The sequence below is a fragment of the Sinocyclocheilus rhinocerous genome, unplaced genomic scaffold (genome assembly GCF_001515625.1).
Source record: "Sinocyclocheilus rhinocerous isolate Xijiao unplaced genomic scaffold, SAMN03320098_v1.1 scaffold878, whole genome shotgun sequence".
NCBI classification, from domain to species: domain Eukaryota; kingdom Metazoa; phylum Chordata; class Actinopteri; order Cypriniformes; family Cyprinidae; genus Sinocyclocheilus; species Sinocyclocheilus rhinocerous.
Genome location: NW_015664312.1, coordinates 372,810 through 390,224, shown reverse-complemented (window position 1 = coordinate 390,224; position 17,415 = coordinate 372,810). Strand labels below are relative to the sequence as shown.

Sequence of the window (17,415 nt, the reverse complement as noted above, 5' to 3'; positions counted from 1 at the left end):
AAAACGCATCGATTCGCTACAGGAGGCCTTTGTTCACCCCCCGGAGCCGTGTGAGGCACTTTTTATTATGGATGGATGTGCTTTATTTCACTTCTTTTGGACTGATGCACTGCAACACCCGCTGACTGCCATTAAACAGCTTGGAAGATCAAAGTCCATTTTTAATATAACTCCGATTGGATTCACCTGAAAGAAGGAAGTCATATATGCCTAGGATGGCTTGAGGGTGAGTAAATAATGGGCTAATTTTCATTTTTGGGTGAACTATCCCTTTAATGCATTTGAGATGTTGCAGGTTGCATGTCACAGGTATATTTTTCATCTGTAAATGTTAGAAAGTCATGCAAATATATTCATTTTGCTGTCAGGAGTGGGCGAGGCTTACGCGAGTGAACGAGCGCTGCTGCGCGCATGTGCGCTAAACAGACAGAGCGCAATCGGATAGTAGCGTAATAATTCTATATTTTAGTAAAATATAAATTTTGCTAAAATATTTGTTGTTGTACATTAAATGTGTCTTTTGTAGAATTTTAAACCTACATATAAATGTATTTTTATGATAGCAGTAGGCTAACTGTAAAGGGACTATTGTAATGGGTAAATAAAATATAAGCTAGTACAGTACTAATTAAGCTCTAATGAGTTAATGTGTGTTTCTTACACCAGTTAAAATACTAGGCCCATGTTAAATTTGCTTTATGGAACAAAATCATTTGACAACGAGTCAAACTAGCTGAAATAAGCCTGGCTTATTTGGTAAACTTGTTTAATGAAACAGGCCTCGAGGCATTAGAAGTGATCATATTTTTTCCATTGCATCGTATTGCATAGAATTGCATTGTCTTGAATCGAATCAAATCAAAATCGGATCGCACTGCATCGTAACAGGGGTGAATCGTATCGCATCGCATCGGTAGCTGCTTCATATGTATCTTTAATGTATCGTATCGTAATACATCGAGATGCGTATCGCATCAGCCTCAGTTATGGAGATGCACATCCCTAATACAAATTCCAGTATCCACACTGGTGCGGTGACTGACAGTCACACATTAGATTCATCCACGCTGGAGCCGCAGGTTTTCAATTGCAGGTTTTCAAACAGAGATGGCGACAAAGAGGCAAAACTTACGGACTGCAGCTTTAATTAACTATGACCCACAGTCTAATAGAACTCCTCTTGTTAATATTTATCTGTGATTATTTGGTAATCATCTGTCCACTAGCAAGTATGCTTGATAAAACATCTTTCACATATCACATATTATCAGGGCTCTCAAGTTATATCAAAAGTTTGGAGTGAGATTACATCTGTTAGGGGAGGAGCCACTCAAATATTTACAACAGCAGCCCCTCGGCCACGCCAATTTCTCAAGTTTTTGCTAGCAATTCAATTTTACCTATTGCGTATAATTGACCAGCACAAATAGAAATTATAACAATGGATAAATATGATAAAAGACAAACAATTTAATCCACATAAAGTAAATTGTTTTATTTATTACTAAAATACAAATGTATGAAAAAAATAAAAATAAATTTGGCCCCAAACGATCCAACTGAACAGCAGTGCTCAATGTACATACTGTACACATACAGCAGGATTGCATAACTTGCCCTGAGCCAGCCAAACTGTTCCTAGTTTTGCTTTTGTTCAAACCCACCAGGGAGAACAGTCTCTCTGCATCTGCATTTGAGAGGGGAAGTGCTTTAAGTGGGAGCCCTCTACCCCTGTCATCATGGCATCAAAATGTGCAACAAACACAACAGAAAGAAACGTTCATGTCCCCAACATCAGCTCTCACTATCTTTGATCACAGGCAAGTGATTTCGTCCAGGAATCGTAAAATAAAAATGCTTAAAAAAAATGAAGGGGTTACCTACAGCATTCATTGGATCTTGCTCTTACACTCTACTGCTACGTTTACGCTAGTGCATTTTCGTTTTAAAACGCATAATTTTTGCTACGGTTACGCCTGTCATTTACACTACCCCTGCATTTTCGACAATCGAAAACGGAGACTTTCGAAAACGCTGCAGACCCCATTTTAGTTTGAAAACTCCGGGGTTGTGTTTCAGTGTAAACGGACCAAAACGGAGACTTTTGAAAACGATGGCGTGGCTGCCCACATTCGCTCTGCGTATCCTTGACGATCGTGTAAACAATAACATCATGCTCACTGTTGTACCTGCATGAATGTTCATGTGACATGCGTTTTCGGTTGTGTAGTGTGGACGGAGATCGTTTCTGAAACGCAGTGAAAACGCCAGTGTAGACGAGGATCGTTTTCATTTAACGCCATTTTAAAACAAAAACACACTAGTGTAAACAGGGCCTACGTGTGTGTGCGCATCCATGTTGCCTATAGTAACGAATGTGCTTGCATCGGGATCACATCATTTACATAGAAAAAACAACATTCTAATTCTAACAACAGCAAAATTGGTCACTTACACGATTTGTACAAATCCAAAGATTTTGGTGTTTGGGGGAGGTGGGGGTTGTTCACTATCATCATTATTTGTTTTGAAGTGTTTACTAGTTGGCACAGATAATTTTGTGAAATTGTTTTGATGGTCTGGTGGGTTAAATTCTTAAACACTTTGCTAAGTCCTGCTTTAAATACATTACTGACCAGTCCTATTTTGGCTACCGAAAAAAATATATAGTCTGTGGCTGCATCTGAAATTGCATACTTATGTATTGTAGGCGGAACACAGTATGTGAAAACAGTAGTATGTTCAAATTCTTATAATAAAATATCATAAAACAGTAGACAAAATGTACCCCCGGATGACTTACTTCTGCTGAGATTCTGAAGTGCACATCGAATGGACACCTTGCTATCGCATGAGGCCAGGAGAGAGGATTTGTGAAGTGATGCAGCTGATGCTGGTAGGTCACAATGCAATGAGAAAATGTGGATTACAACATCCGGATTACATTCACACTACACACATTAGTACGATGTATGACAGACGCTGTTTTCTAATAAAATGCAATATTTAGAAAGCGGTGTGGAGACAGATGAAACTTTCAGTAAGTGAAAAACAATGGCATTCTCAAAAATTAGGAAAGTTGACGGGTCCTTAAAAAGGCTTCGATTTAGTTGTATCAAATTTAAGGCCAAATAAAGTCTTAAATGGTACAAGAAAGTCTTAATTATGATTTCAGGAGGTCTTAAATTTGGGGAAGAAAGACAAAAATTGCGATACGGCTTAATGTGATGATTAAACTTCGAAAGGCTGTGATTTCATTGAATAAACATGAGTGCTGTGTTTCAAAGTTCGGTGCTGTGCTGCTTTGTTTACAGCCATTACCCGGGAAACCACTATATTTCTGCCGTTCCAAAAGCACCTCCTGCTGGCAGAGAATGAATTTTCAATAAGCACGTCTGCTGTTTCTGTTCAGACCAATGTGAAAATCAACCAATGTTTGTACGCTACAAATACGCAGAGTTGTTAATGTGAACTGGTGGATCGACAAGAATATAATGCATTATTAAAATGTAAACAATTAAGACAGTAAAATATATTTATGTTATTTAATTAATATAATAATTGATTGATGATAATTTTTTTAATTAATATAATAATTGATACTTTTGACTACTTTTTCTTAAAAATGGTTTAAAGGCTGAAATGTGAAGTTTATTGTTTTATAAAATTTTTGTTTTTGTGAAAACCTATATCTGAACTGTAAATCATGATTTTTACAGTCGTTTTTATTTGATTTTTGCAGGTCTTAAAAAAGGGCTTAAAAGTCTTAAATTTGGCCTTAAATATCCTGCAGACACCCTGGTCTGGCAAAACCCATCAATTCATGTTTTTCTATATAATTGTCCGGACCACGGCTGGTGAGGAGGGTTCATTACTGGACCTCAAGCAATTTTAGCTGAAGACCCCTGATGTAGAACATACTTTTTAAGTGGTCGCAAAGTAATTACTTAAAAGAAGTACCTACTCAGAGAGTGTGTGATTTTGGATGCAGTCTGTGTTTGAATCATTTTAAACAAAGTTTGGGAACAGGAATTCATTGCTTAAAGGATTAGTTCACTTCCTGAATAATACTTTCCTGATAATTCACTTACCCCCATGCCATCCAAGATGTTCATGTGTTTCTGTCTTCAGTCGCAAAGAAATTAAGGTTTTTGATGTTTGAAATCTTTCTTGTGGAATAATGCATAATTTTTTTTTCACTGTTCCTGTAGGCAGTATGTGGTATAAAGTATATACTACATAGTATATAGGAAATAGTATGGAGTGTGTCCATTCTGAACATAGGCAACAATTAGGACAGGTTTTAGCTAAGGGTCAGTGTGATTTTTCTATCCATCTATTCTGTACTACGTACTAGCTCATACATAAAATGAGTATAGACTACCATTATGTCCAGGCTTTTCTCCAGCAAAGCTCAACAGGTGGCAGTATTTTAGTCAGTGTTGTCTTGTGTTTGTTTTTTTTTACCCGTTTGGTTCATCGGCGTACCTCTTTGACGAGTTCACCCTTACATCTAATCTGATAGCAAATAGTAAGCATATTTTGGCGTGCTGTCCTGGGGGAGGGCTCCAAGCCCGGAATATAGCCCGAACCCAGAGAACTCCCCCATCCCTAATATGGGATGAAAATAGTTTAGGAGTGAGGAGTTGGGGTGGAGGAGGGATGCCGGAAAACTGTATTGTGCTAGTTAGGATGGTTAGCTAAACGAGTTACACCTGTGCCAAATTGGTTGATTATCTGATCGTGCTCCACCCGAATCTTGTTAATAAAACATCATTAAACAGTAGTGATGGGAAACCGAGGCTTTCTGAACCGTTTGAGGCTTTCATCAAATTGTGCCGAAAAACGGTTCATTACTCGAAGCTTTTTAACATAGTGCGTATTAGGCCGAGTTCACACTGCACGATTTTCAAAGACGTCGCATCACTGTTGGTTTCACACTGAAGGACTATCTGGGGTAGCATTCAGTTGTTGCTGTGTTCACACTGCACGATGGAATGACGACAGGAGGTTACACACTGCATGACTTTACAATAGGGAGAATCATTGATAACTCTGTCTGGTGCAGGGTTGCCAGGTTTTCGCTACAAAACCCGCCCAATTACTACTCAAAACTAGCCTGAAAATAGCCCAATTGCTTTCGAGGGGGTCCCCCAGTAAAAATCGCGTTCGGGGGGTAAAATACAAATTTTTTTGGTGGGGTTCTCCTGGTACAATTCACATTCCAGGGCCTAAATATCACGTTATTGGGTTTGCTTCAACCTGCTGACATAAAAAACAACTGCTGGCAACACTGGTCCGCAAACTACGTTTCATATAACTCCTCCCCGAACTTCCCACTGCCCTGTATCTTGTTCTCTCATTGGCTGTAGGTCATCGCCGATGTGTTTTTCAGTCAGAACTCATTTCACACAGCGTGATTGTGAATCGCCGACAGCTCCAGATATTTATCATGCCAAATATTTCACGGGCGTCGGCGATTCCCTCAGATCGCGTCTTTGATAATTCACACTGCGTGATTGTCACTCGCGTTAACGAGCACCGATTTGCCTCCGATTTCAGGTATTTGTCGGCGATTTCGCAAAACCTGTAGGCGAGTGAAAAATCGGGCTTAAATCGTGCAGTGTGAACTCGGCATTAGCGACATCTGGTGGTCAGACTCGGTTTCTCCAGCCTATCTAACGAAACATCGCGGAGCAGAGGATGGTTTGAAAAAGTTTTTAATCTGTGCCAACTCGTGTCATGCGTAGTCCAGTCAATGGATTCACATATTGATCAATAATCTAAAATATACAAGTGTGTGATTATAATTAATAATTGACATGAGTAGTAGCAAAAATATTTTGGGTGAGCTGTTCGGGGTCTCTGAGACCCCAGCTGGAGCATGATAAAATGCAATAGAAGTGTGACATGCATTCAGTTTCTGTGTGGTGTTGAGGTTATTCTAAACTATTCTACTGAATCCCACATAAGTGTACACACACACACACACACACACAACCAAGTCAATGTAAAGTCGAACACAAGAGTCATGCGAAGCGCCAATTTTTTTCAAACCAGCTGTCCCGACCTTCCGGTACTGCATGACGTTCGAAGCTTCAAACGTCATCAATCGCGTGGTGTTGTCATTTCAATACAAGCATCGGCACAGTGTGTGATACAATAGTGCTTTGAAAACTGCGTCGGAGCATCGAAGCCTCGGTATCAAACGTCTCATCACTATTAAACAGAGCCACAGGTTTGGGTCCCCCATCATATACTGGAATACAGGTTTGAACAATGTTGACAGCTGTAAAAAGTGATGTCAAGCACGTTGGTATGTGAGCAATGCCACAGTCTGTTAGTTCTCCCATGCTTATCTTGTCTCTGCAACCTGCTTGTCTGATGATTGAGATTTTTCCCATTACTACTTCTTTTGAGGGTTTTACATGTGGAATTTGCAGCTTGTAAGGCCTTGCCTCCCACTGCATTCTTTACTTGCTCACACACAGAGTTCTCATTACGCAGCGCTGTATTTCAAGTGTCCCATTTTTGTCAGCTATAGCAGTCTGTCAGAAACACAGTTCCCACCATGGCTTGAAATTGGTTCAGAGGAAGCGAACACGTCTAGGATGATTATGACTTGATAGAGGTACAGCATGCCTGGAGTGACCTCAAAACCATTCAGTTTATCCATAAATCTGTGTCGTTGTCAGAAAGATATTGAAGCAGGGTTTGGGCATGTGTTGATATCATAAGGTTGAATGCTTTAAACTTTCAGTTGTCAGATAGCCTTGCTGGCATTCCTTTAACTTCAACTTTACCCTGTGGCTGCTGTTAGCTAGGTCAACAGATCTATATTGGGCCTTCAGCAGGAACATCTCACCTTCTTTTGAGTACAGTGAAGAGTCCCCTTACGAAAAATAAGTTTATTCAAGTGTGCTATTAGTATACTTCTTTTAAACAAAAAAATAGGAAAGTATACTTTTAGTCTACTTTTTATGTACTTCTCAGAAATGGGCTTTATGTACTTCTCAAAAATATACTTAAAATGACATTTAAGTATACTTGACTTATAGCCTACTTAGAAAAAGTCTAAATATATTTGAGCTATACTTGTGTTCCTAGAATCTGTGTTTTCATTGTTATACGGTAGGGGCCGCTAGTACACATTTTCTGTACAGAATAAAAAAAAAACACAAGTGAAGAAGAAACCGAAACAACAGATGCTTCCACATGTAATCTAACACGATCATTAGACATAAAACAGCATCAGAACTGTGTAAAGTTGATGTAATGTCGACCAATGAAGAGGTAATAATGACTGTCAAGCTTTGGGGTGTTGATCGACTCTATCTACGTTTTGATTATCGTTCTGAATCCAATTCATAGTATTTTTTCAGCTTTTTGTTCAAAATGTTGTTTATTTATTTTTTAATTTTTTTATTTATGAAACTTACCCACATTCAAGTGTTTAAAAAAAGAATGCATGAAGCTAGAATAAAAATTTTTGTTTACAAGCAGATATCCTGTTCTTTATTTTGGTGTTTTGTATGTTCAGATATTTATATAACAAAATATATACAAATTAATACCTAAATAGGGACATAGTAGTATACTTAAAGTATGATGTAAAGTTCACTTAAAGAAAACTTACGAGTATACTTGCAGTATAAAACTACTAAACTAGTAGTTTACTGAGACTATACTTCAAAGTGTACTAAAAATGCTACTACAAGTATTTAATTAGAAAACTATCAATATTCATATGTTCACTTTTAGTATAGTTGCAGTACAAACTAAACATTTTGATGTAAACTAGTTGTGTACTCAAAGTTTACTACTGTTATACTTAAAGTATACTTAAAAGTATACTTTTATATACTAGAAAGTGGGCCAATTTAGTCCCAAGGAGTATTGAAATAGTACACTTACAAGTATACTACTAGTACACTGATATTTGTATACTTGCTACATAAAGTATACTTAAAAATATACTTGAACTTTACTTAAGTATACTTAATAAAATACACTTGAAGTATACTACTTTTTGGTAAGGGTCATCAACATTTTTTCTTTTATGTCTAACTTGAACAACCTATAAATTCATGTAGGCTATCATTTGGTTCACCATTTCCCGCTCCCGCTCCACTCCTAGCTCACTGATATCAGAAACACCACTCCGCGGCTAAGTATTTCAGTTTGTTTGAAATATCACAGTTCTGTTCATAATGTATATTAAAAGAAAAAAGAAAATAAATAACAGGAACGTTTCAAAGTGGCTTATTGGAACACTAGTGTGCAAACTTTTTTCCTACCACATGCCAAGCTAATATGGTTGTCAGCATTAAAAGGTATAATTGCTGCTTTTTGCAGTGCAAATTTAGTTTGTGATGAAAATAACAGTACGTTTTCATCAGTTATTTTACCTACGGATCGCTGCATTTCTGCATTTTATGCTACAGATTTCTGCTCATTCGAAATTGGATACAGATGAAGCACTGTAAGATTACATATGTTTGAATGCATTATTGAGAGAGCGATTGTGTGTGAATAAGGGTTGTACCTGTTTAAATCATGCTTTCACCTGAAAATATTCAGTAGCCTATCTAGAAGGAACAAACAAATTCCTTGAGAACTATAACTTCCCGCTATGTCCATTGCCGTCATCATAGCCTTCACATTCTTTCTGATTTGACTGATCCTTCTCTATCAAGCTAGCTATATGTTTAACATGTGAATTCTTGCTAAATATGCAGTTATATTACGGGCCGTTGGCATGAATTGTACTCGTGATGGAGCGGTGATGGAGCGCTCTTGGAGCGAGTGAAAACCACGACGCTCCGACTTTTAAAAAATCCGCTCCTCGCTCCATTCAAAATCACGCCGCTCCACTCCGCGCTCCGCTCCGCTCACATACTCTGGTGTAGATACGTTCTGTTTTATATATGAAGAGTTCATTTGCAAAAACGGATAACGCCATTTTTTTGTTATTTCAGAAATCACGTTTTTTTTTATGGCACCACCATCAACATCATTTGATTGACTTGGGAACAGAACTGGGACAAGGGTAGATGTCTCAGGGACAGAGGGCCTAGGTGTCGATCCAGCTTGAACAACGAAAGGCCCAGACACCAAGACCCAATCATCAATATATAATTAATTTACACTTGGTTGGATTGGAGTGAACTCAAGTTCAATTCATTGTATTGTTTGCTTTTGGAATGCATAATAAGTGTGAACAGGTGGGTGCAAAGATTAAAATTATATGCCTTCAATAGGGGTTCACTTTCACGATTTAGGGAAAATTGTGTTTATAGCAATGGCAAATTGTTTGAAAGTTATGAAATGTACTCCAGACCACCTTCTCAAACAAAACTTATCTACAACAAATTAAATCTAATATGGATTCTGAAGGAGCATATTAAAAATTAAATGTCTTTCTAAGGCTTGGTTCAGATGGGCAGCAGAAATCAGATTTTTTTGCATATGTGACTTACATTTTTTTTATAGTCTGTAGGGGTGTATCGTTACACAAAAATTATGGTTTGGAATGTTTTTGGTACAGCAGGTGGACAAAACACACGTCTCAACACTGCATTTGTTCAGTACACATCCATGCTGAATTGAAAGAACCGTACTGAAAATTCGGTATGAATAATTGTACAGTTACACCCCTAGTAGCCTTTTTCATCATTCATCAAGGTTTTTTTTTTGGTTTTTTTTAGTGAACGGCAACTCTATGGTGTTAAACACTGCAGAGCTTGTCTAATGTTTCCCTTAACATGCTGAAGTTAGCAAAACAACCAACCTTTTCAAACGTTCACTCTTTACATGAATCCATGTTAGGATGCTTCATAATTATGACAACCAATGTGGACAAGGTAGCAAAAGCAACTTCAGAAAAAGCATGTTTATGCCATACTGTATATCTGTTAGCTATACTAAAACTTCATCAAGCTTGTTGATCTTTTACCAGCTTGCTTCTACTGATGTCACCCTAAAGTTTTAAGTATTGTTGGATGCTGGTGTAGAATCCATTGTTTAGGGACATTTGACAGTTCTGTTGTCTTTGGCAGGAGGTTCAGCTAAACACCTCTTTAAGCACTAATGATGCCCCTCTTTCTCACCCCCCTCTATTTCTGCTCGCTCCACTCACCCGCCCAGCACCTGGACCCCATCCCCGAATCCCGCTCCTGAAAACCTGGCCTTGCCATTTTTTTCAAGCTGTAATTAAGGAGATGGTTAGCCAGGCTCTGATGTAATAGGAGTGAAAGAAATGTCCAACCTCACCCTCTGGCAGGGCATGGCAAAGAAAAGGAGAAGGTGTCACTGCATCTACACAATGCAGTTGGATCAAGGAGGGTCCTCGATTTGACACGTAGAGACTGGACCATCCACTCCTCTTGCTCCTCCTCTATTCTCTTCAACTGCTGCAATTTAACGCCCTCTCCGCACACCTCCTTAAATGTAATTAGGTGGCTGTCCCTGCAGCCCGGCGCCCTTTTGACTTTCGGTGTGTGCAGCAGCCCCAGCAGATGCACCTGCCCCCTGTCTTACTCTGCTCAGGTGAACGAGGGCAGTTAATCTCCTGCGACCCCTGGCAGACTCTCCCAGACACCTGTCTGCCAGGTGCCGCTTTATCACCTGGCCGCTCTCTGTTCTGGCCTGGTTGAGGATAAGGAGGGCGGGAAATAGCGAGAGACAATGAGAGAGAGAAAGTTCAGCACTCTTCAGCTCCAGCTCAACCCACACCTTTCTCCCACTGCCTGGTCTTTTGTGAACAGCAGCTGCTTAGGTGTGTGTGTGTCTTTGTGTTTCAGATGTATTGGATATGTATTGTGTTTCAAAATGTATTGGAGTGATAAGAATAGTTTGGAATGGTTCTTCTAACCGAGGCATTTGAAAAGACTTTGGTAAGTTACCAGTAGCAGAACTTCTCAGTAAAGTTGTAGCACCCTACTGATGACTTATTTGACCACTTTACAATTACTTTGTTAATCTGTGATGCTCTATTTAACCAAGGTATTGGAGGCTGTACTATACTGTGAACATAATCATGGCTGAATGGTGTTGAAAAGAGTTCTAACCTCTGATAATACACCATTGACCATGAACTCAAACTTGAGTTTCAAACTCAAATCCTGCATCCAAATATGTATGTGTATATATTAGCTGAAAAACAATACATACAAAAGGGAAGTATGTTCAAAATTTATAGTATTCATAAAACAGCATGCAAAAAGTAACATGATGACCTACTACTTTCGCAGTGATTGCAAATTTAATTGACGCTTTACTATCCTATGAGGCCAAGGGAGTGGAGTTAATCGAAGCAACTGATGCCGTGAGTCACATTACAATGATAACACAGGGGACGTAGAATGTCTAGATTTCTTTCATACTATGCACATTCATACTTTATAGAACATACTTTTTTTAATGGTTGCAAAGTAAGTTCTCTTTTTCAAATGTAGCACCTAAAGAGTATGCAATTTTAGACAGCTAAATAGTACAGTAAAGTGTCTATTGGATGCACAATTTAGAATCGTGGTGAAATTAGTTGGTCATTCAGGTGTTTTTCACCTACTGTTTTATGAATACTGCATATTATGACATACTGCTCATTTGATGTGCTGCTTTTAACGTACTATATAATAATGGCATATTCAGATGCAGGGTTAGTCCCTGAAATGACAGAACAGTGCTGTGCAGTGATGCCATAAACGTGCGTTTTGCTGGATTTCAACACCACTGAAACGCACTGAACAATCAGAAGCCAGGACTGCACTTAGCCATTTTTTTATTAAAATATTTTTTGTATGACTCTCTGTAATACTTGATTTTGTTTGTTGGCATACATTTTTTTTGTGCATAATAAATGCCAAACTGTGGCTACGTTCACACTGTCAGTTTTTGGGATTGACAACCGCATTTACTTACAGGTGTGAGTCTTGAAATGTCACGTTCACACAGCATTTACTTCCTCACACACAGAGTTCTCATTACGCAGTGCTGTATTTCAAGTGTCCTGTCCCATTTCTGTCAGCTACAGCAGTCTGTCAGAATGCAGTTCTCACCATGGCTTGGAATTGGTGTTCAGAGGAAGTAAATGCATCTATAGGACGATTACTACTTCAAAGAGGTACAACATGCCTGAAGTGACCACAAAACCATTCAGTTTATCCATAAATCTGCAGTGTTGTTGAAGTGGGGCTTGGGCATGTGTTGATCTCATAAGGCTCAATGCTTTAAACTTTCAGCTGTCAGATAGCCTGGCTGGCATTCCTTTAGCTTCAACTTCCCCCTGCGGCTGCTGATGTTAGCTAGGTCAACAGATCTCTATTGGCCCTGCAGCAGGAACATCTCACCTGCTTCTGAGTGCAGTGAAGGGTCATCAACATTTATTTTTCTTTTATGTGTATAGGTTCCATTTTCTCACAATTTAACCTGCAAAGACAACTATAAATGAGTCATCTGTGGGTCCCCAAAAAATTACTTTGTGGCATTTTCATTACTCTGTTTGTTTAAGAAATCCAACATAGCAATATTGGCTCATCTAATGGCATTAGATTGTGGTTGGATTATGTGGACTGAAAAAGGCTGTGCTGCAGTTAAGCCAATCACATTCAGATTTGCCTCCATTTCGGTATATAATGCTTACTTTTCACAATCAATCAAAAACAGTGGATAAATTCAATTACCGTCCTTTGGGGGGTATTAAGTCATATTACTCAGAAATATGTCAAAATGCACTAAAGTAGCACACTTATACTCTGGCTGTACTGTTTATGCCATACTGTATGCCGTTTAGCAAGACTAAAGGTTTAAGCTCATCAAGCTTGTTGCTCTTTTACCAGCTTGCTTCTACGGATGTCACCCAAAAGTTTTAAGTATTGTTGAATGCTTGTGTAGAACCCATTGTTTAGGGACAGTTGACAGTTCTGTTGTCCTTGGCGGGAAGTTTGGCTAAATGCCTCTTTAAGCACTAATGATGCCCCTCTTTCTTGCCTCCCTCTATTTCTGCTCGCTCCACTCACCCGCCCAGCACCTGGACCCCATCCTTGAATCCTGCTCCTGAAAACCCAGCCTTGCCATCTTTTTTTTCAAGCTGTAATTAAGGAGATGGCTAGCCAGGCTCTGCTGTAATAGTAATGAAAGAAATGTCCAACCTCACCCTCTGGCAGGGCATGGCAAAGAAAAGGAGAAGGTGTCACTGCATCTACACAATGCAGTTGGATCAAGGAGGGTCCTCGATTTGACACGTAGAGACTGGACCATCCACTCCTCTTGCTCCTCCTCTATTCTCCTCAACTGCTGCAATTCAACGCCCTCTCCGCACGCCTCCTTAACTGTAATTAGGTGGCTGTCCCTGCCGCGCGGGGCCCTTTTGACTTTCGGTGTGCGCGGCAGCCCCAGCAGATGCACCTGTCCCCTGTCTTCCTCTGTTCAGGTGAGCGAGGGCAGTTAATCTCCTGCGACCCCTGGCAGACTCTCCCAGACACCTGTCTGCCAGGTGCCGCTTTATCACCTGGCCGCTCTCTGTTCTGGCCTGGTTGAGGATAAGGAGGGCGGGAAATAGCGAGAGACAATGAGAGAGAGAAAGTTCAGCACTCTTCAGCTCCAGCTCAACCCACACCTTTCTCCCACTGCCTGGTCTTTTGTGAACAGCAGCTGCTTAGGTGTGTGTGTGTCTTTGTGTTTCAGATGTATTGGATATGTATTGTGTTTCAAAATGTATTGGAGTGATAAGAATAGTTTGGAATGGTTCTTCTAACCGAGGCATTTGAAAAGACTTTGGTAAGTTACCAGTAGCAGAACTTCTCAGTAAAGTTGTAGCACCCTACTGATGACTTATTTGACCACTTTACAATTACTTTGTTAATCTGTGATGCTCTATTTAACCAAGGTATTGGAGGCTGTACTATACTGTGAACATAATCATGGCTGAATGGTGTTGAAAAGAGTTCTAACCTCTGATAATACACCATTGACCATGAACTCAAACTTGAGTTTCAAACTCAAATCCTGCATCCAAATATGTATGTGTATATATTAGCTGAAAAACAATACATACAAAAGGGAAGTATGTTCAAAATTTATAGTATTCATAAAACAGCATGCAAAAAGTAACATGATGACCTACTACTTTCGCAGTGATTGCAAATTTAATTGACGCTTTACTATCCTATGAGGCCAGGGGAGTGGAGTTAATCGAAGCAACTGATGCCGTGAGTCACATTACAATGATAACACAGGGGACGTAGAATGTCTAGATTTCTTTCATACTATGCACATTCATACTTTATAGAACATACTTTTTTTAATGGTTGCAAAGTAAGTTCTCTTTTTCAAATGTAGCACCTAAAGAGTATGCAATTTTAGACAGCTAAATAGTACAGTAAAGTGTCTATTGGATGCACAATTTAGAATCGTGGTGAAATTAGTTGGTCATTCAGGTGTTTTTCACCTACTGTTTTATGAATACTGCATATTATGACATACTGCTCATTTGATGTGCTGCTTTTAACGTACTATATAATAATGGCATATTCAGATGCAGGGTTAGTCCCTGAAATGACAGAACAGTGCTGTGCAGTGATGCCATAAACGTGCGTTTTGCTGGATTTCAACACCACTGAAACGCACTGAACAATCAGAAGCCAGGACTGCACTTAGCCATTTTTTTATTAAAATATTTTTTGTATGACTCTCTGTAATACTTGATTTTGTTTGTTGGCATACATTTTTTTTGTGCATAATAAATGCCAAACTGTGGCTACGTTCACACTGTCAGTTTTTGGGATTGACAACCGCATTTACTTACAGGTGTGAGTCTTGAAATGTCACGTTCACACAGCAACTTACAGTAGCTTCTCGGATACTGTCTATGCACATGCAACGGGAGTCAAGCCTGTATTCCTTACCAGTTACCATAGTGACAGTGACCAAAGTAATATCAAAGATGGAGACGTCCATAAAACTGAAAGTCTTTTATGAATCAGAATGAATGAAGTCAGAATCAGTTTCTGACACAACAAGAGTTCAATCGAGCCGCAAGTTCATCCATCAAATCTTCATTAACTGACAGCAGCTTTTATATTTGGGTGGAGAGCAGAACATTTGAGTCGCGTGTAGAAAACAAAACTGACGGGAGCGGTTTAAGTACAGAACCCTGGATCTAAAACTTTCAGATGACACACAGCTAATTTCCCTCGTCACTGTAAGTTACTGAAACCACACATGAAAACACGCAACAAATGGTAAACACGCGTTTATTCAGCAGAGCGACTCTCTAACACTGTATGATGTGACTGACAACTAGTTGTCCAGTCCTGTTTTGTTAACACCGCACGTGTTTTCCGAGAATGCGGTTGTGAGTCCTGAAAATTTACTGGTGTGAGTTCGGTTACAGAATGCGGTTGTCACGCCTGAAAATAACCGTACTGTGTGTGAACGTAACTGTATTAAGGACTTAAATACAGGACTGACAACCTTATTCTGCTGCTGTGTGAACATGGCCTGTATAAGTGAATGTTGACTGTCTCATTTAATTTTGTGGTCTCTTAGCCATGTAATAACTAGAGGTTGACCAATGTATCCTTTTTGCCGATTAATCGACACAGATAGTTGATTGCTGGAACTATTGGCAAAAATCCATACCGATAGTTTTTCCGGGTTGCATCCGTTGCTGAAGCGGCTGAGAAGGTCCGCTGTAATTATACAGTTCGAGAGCACCCTCTAGAGTCGGAAATCACATGCTGTTTGTTTTGACACGTGACACTGCGCGCTGCACAGAGCGGGACACTTCAGACGAACAGATTTAAAACAGACAACGAAATGTGTATACAGTACACTATAGTGCATGTTTTCATATGATTACTAAGTAATTAATTTGTTGACTAGATGCTGCATTAGTGGAGAGGGAACAGCAATATGTTTGCTGTCAAGGCTGAGAGGACGCAAACATTAGTAGCACCTCGAATGGTTAAAACAATGTGACCAAAACACACGCAAGTCCGACACAAAAGCTTAATGTCACGATTGTTACCATCTATTTGTATTAGTTTATATCCAGCTGGTCACATTAATGCATTTGTTATCCAGCGATTTTGCAGATTTAAAGCTGTGACGTGAGAAAACACATTGATATGTTGATTCAGTGGAAAGAAATCCTGCCGTGCCACAGATCGCCACTCACACTATTTTCCATTAAATTACATTTATATTTGTCCCAAATTGTTTTTAATGTACATAATGACTTCACCCAAGGCTCTAAAATTGTGTATTGTGCATTTTTCAGTGAAACATTTGTCTTTCTGTGGCTCTAATAAAGTCTGCATGCTTCATATAGAGAGCTATAATATAGATTGTGCTTTTTCTTTTCTTTCTAACTTTAATGATCAATATTTAATTAATATTTAATATTAATATTTTTATTCATTTACAAAGTATGGTTCAGTACTGTTTTTTTTATTTATAGTAAAGCACTATTTTAGTTTTCGTTCAGTATCCATTTTAAAACTATCGGTTGATTAATCGGTATCGGCCAGTGTGGTCCAACCTTAGCTATCGGTAAAATCGGTCAACCTCTAGTAATAACAAGGATAATGTGTAGCCCATTGGCCATTACTGCAAAATAAACCCCCTTCAGGATAATATAAGACCCCTCCACTTGGCTTCACCCTAATAACTATTTGTGTAAAATACAGCCTCTTTCTTCTTTCTTTCTTTCTTTCTTTCCACTCCGTCTATGTCTCTCTCTTTCTCAAGAACTGCCCCTTCGCTTCTTTCCTCAGGTTGCCTGCGCTCTCTGAATGGGCACTCTTTAGGGGGAATAGCTGTGGTTCAAAGCGCTGTGCTCTGGCCGACTGAATGGAGAGAAAAGGATCTTTAACAAACATCCCCTGTGCGCCAGGTGCTCCAAACCCTCCAGTAATAAATTAACTTTTGGCCAAAGTGCGGCGAACATTCTGCAGCAGCGGAAGCAATCTGCTGCTATCTCACCCTACCTCTCCCAGATTAATGAAACAGAATGCTGACCAATTTGCATACAGGTGAGAAGAAGAAAAAGCCAAAAGAAGCAGGTCTAGATAAAGGAAGCGAATGGGGTGATGAGCTTTGAATAGCAAAAGAGGGATACTTTCATGCACAGGGACGGGAGAGAGAGAAAGAAAAAATAAGAAAGAGAGAGTTTTTTCCCCTCATCCTCAAAGGCCGGGGTCAGTGCTGGCATTTGAAGAGACTGCGCAGCAGCTGTCTACATAGCTCCATCATTAGCTGCAAAGGGGGCCATTAGTCCTTGTCAACACTGTCCTGGCTCACACAAGCACAGTGCTGTTACTTCGGCCACCACTAGAGGTCGGTATGCTCTGTGCCTGGAGCAACAAGTGTGCGCCAATCAGCCCATGCTCCCTTTGTTCTAAATAAACTGAG

At 39.5% G+C, this 17,415-nt stretch overlaps 1 long non-coding RNA gene across 1 annotated transcript in view; it reads right to left on the bottom strand.

The window, feature by feature from the left end:
• Positions 1-2,621: 2,621 nt before the first annotated feature.
• Positions 2,622-17,415, bottom strand: part of LOC107730078 (uncharacterized) — a 20,578-nt gene continuing 5,784 nt past the window's right edge. Inside the window, exons 2-3 of the long non-coding RNA XR_001638652.1 lie at positions 7,911-7,924; positions 2,622-2,631 (exon numbers count right to left, since the gene is read on the bottom strand). This is a non-coding gene — a long non-coding RNA (uncharacterized LOC107730078). The remainder of the gene's footprint in view (positions 2,632-7,910; positions 7,925-17,415) is intronic.